This window comes from Frankliniella occidentalis, unplaced genomic scaffold, assembly GCF_000697945.3.
Source record: "Frankliniella occidentalis isolate FOCC.00 unplaced genomic scaffold, Focc_3.1 Scaffold2470, whole genome shotgun sequence".
Lineage (NCBI taxonomy): Eukaryota > Metazoa > Arthropoda > Insecta > Thysanoptera > Thripidae > Frankliniella > Frankliniella occidentalis.
The window spans coordinates 17,854-20,874 of NW_026269551.1; positions in this window are offsets into that span (position 1 = coordinate 17,854).

The following is a 3,021-nucleotide window of genomic DNA, read 5'->3' on the forward strand; positions in this document are numbered from 1 at the left end:
AGGGGAGGGGTGGGGTGGGGTATCCGGGGGAAATGAATCTTGGGGGCACAGGGGGCTATACAGTGTGCCTCGAGGGCGGGTGCTGGGCCCGGCTGGGCCCTGGGAACCCGCGCCGCGCTGACGCGCTGCTGACGGTGACGCGCCGCGGTCGCGCACACCGGCACCTCGCCGGCGGCGTGCGTGCTCGCGCGGAGGGCATCTGCCCGCCAAGGCGGCGCGGCGGGCGAAAACCAAAACAACAGCGCAATAAAAATGCTGCTCGATCGGGGTAAATACGGCGCGAGAACCCGCTGGGATCAGCGCGAGCGGGCGCGCTGCGCGGCGGCGCGCCGGGTAGGGCCGCCGGCCGCGCGTGACATAACACTCCCGACCCGGACCGACCGGCCGGCCGGCCGACCCCGCTGTTACAGGTGGAGGCAATCGTGAATCTCGCGGCGCGCGGGGCCAGGGGCCGGAGTGACAAACCACAGGGGACCGAGCGAGCAGCCGAGCTGTTACTGGAAATCCGGGACCCGTGGCAATATCGCCATAGCCACAACCCAGTTGTATTGCTGTCTCGGTCTATCTGATTCATGTTTATTTGGTCTTTGTGGGTTCTTCATTACCGGATGGAAATGTTTGTCACTTGGAGCGATAGTTAGTTGACCCATACATGACTCACAAAAACTGAACTTTTATTCTCGATTACATACAGTGCCTACCCGACCAAAAGGCACTATCTTCGAGAGCTTTCAAGCCGGGACGGACGCCGTCTTTTTTGCGATTTTAAAACCTCACGCGGACGCTATCTCCTCTTGCCGTGTGCCAGTCTTGGGGGCAGTCCACGGCGACAGAGCGGGCGCCTTTTTACTTTTCCAGTCGACGACCGCCGGCCGGCAGCGCGCGCTAGCTGGCCGGGGCATTTCTTTTTTAGCAGCGCAGCGAAAATGCAAAGAGGTGTGAAGGCGGTGGTGCGGTGCGGCGGGTGGGCTCGGTATCGGCGACACAAGTCGGCCGTACACTCCGCGCGCGACACCTGTTGCCCGACCGGGAGCACGTATCGCGCGACGAGCACGGCCCGCTTATCACTGGCAGGATTGAAACAAACCGCCCTGCCCGCTTATTAGTGTTTCCGTCTTCTGAAGGGGGACATTTTCCCGCTCTTGATCCTCTTCTTTTGGATTTTGGTTCTTTCTCCTTTGCTGTCTTGGGCCCCGGGCGGGCCGGGCGCCTGCACGGGCGTCGGAGCGGGCCGTTCTTCGTGATCGTTGATGTTGTTGTTGTTCTTCTTCTTCCGATACGGGTAGAAAGTGTCCGTCCGTCAGAAGGCCGCGGCTGGGTCTCTGTCTGGGCCCTGATCCGGTGCAGTCCGTCCCGCCGGGCACAGATCACCATATCGCATGCGCCCAGAGCCACTGGACCAGTTTAACGGACCCGCTCCCCTGGTTCCGCATCCGGATTGGACGCCGACGGGGAGGGGGGTGGGAGGGGCTGGACACAGGCCAATCAGAACGCGGCGGGCGGACCGCGAGCTTATCGCACACTCACCAGGGTGACATCGTCCTCGTCCTCCTCCTCGGGGTCCACGAGCGCGACGGGAGTGTACGCAGGCCCAGGGTTCCCCGACGTCCCTCCACCCCGCAGCATGGCGGCGTGCAGACTGAAGACGTACTACTCCACGCGGACCAGCGGCGGCCCCGGCTCGGCTCGGCCCCCACGGCTCGGCCCCCACGGCGCGGCTCGGCTCGCTCAGCCTCCCCTCCCCCGCGCCTGCTGCCTCCCGGGGCGAACGGCTCCCCGGAGCGGCACCGCGGCGCCGCGCAGCCAGCGCAGCCGGGGCCTAGCGAACGTAGCACCTCTCCACTTTCACCTGGAGGATGCAGAGGAAGAAGGCATAAGCAGCAGCCGAGCGCTGCTGGCCGCCGTGACCCCGGCCCGGCTCCTCTCACTCAGAGCACCCCGCCGCGGGCCCTCCCCTCCAAAACTTGATGAGACGTCACTTATCGTGGCGTCGCGCTCTGCGCGGGGACAACCGGCGGGCGGCCAGCGGACAGCCAGCGGACAGGGCGGGTCTGGACAGCATGTGGACCGGCCACAGGCCGCAGCACGTGGCGACCGGTGGCCCGGCCGGACACAAAAGCGGCAAGGCTAAAGGGGGGAAACGGCAACCACATCGGCCCGTGATGACCGCAACTGCTCTCCAGCGCGTAGTTTTTCGACAGCGATGAGCCTCAACCTCAACGCCTGCAGAGTTCACAGGTCATGCGCACTCCTCCGTCCATTCCGAGCGTTGCCCCCCTGGCCTTTCCAACGCCACGGGGAGGCCCGGTGGAGGTGGCCGAGCCAGGCATCCTCAGCGCCTGTGGGGTAGGCAGTCGGAGAACACGGCTGCGCGCTGGTTGCCTAACTGGCCGCCTGGAGCTCCGCTCTGGCTCACTGGGCCCTGTGCTGGGCCGCGGCGGCGCTAGCGGCTGGCCGTACCCCGCGCTCGCGGGCCCCCTGCTCGCGAGTAGCCACCGCGATACCCCGCGCACAGTCCCGGCCGCGACATAGGGCCGCGAGAGGGCGCCCGATAGCGGTGTGGAGCCGTTGGGACTCCCACACCACCACCTCCGGGTCCGGCTGCACTCTAGGAGGAGGAAGGGGCGCGGGCGCGTGCGTGGGGATGAGGGTGGTGCAGTTCCGCAAAGTCGCCGGGGCGGCGAGTGGGTGGGAGCTTCAGTTCGGGCGGAACGGGCAACGGCAAAGAGGTTTTCATTGTCATTCGACATTAGTCGGGTAGTCCTCGTGCACCGCGGACGGCGCTAGCTCTCCGAGCGCAAACGGCGACGCCAGCGGGTTACGTAATCGCCGAAAATCCAATTACGTAGGACCCTCAAAATGCGGCCGTCGCTCCTGGGAGGGTGCCGACAGCACGCGCAGGGAGCTGCCGCTGACGGGCCAGGACCAGATATCTTCATCTGCCCCGCTCTTCCGTCATCTCGCTGAGGGCGCCTCTGTGTTTGGACCCAGCTGATGGAGGTAGGCACATGGCGCCTCCCG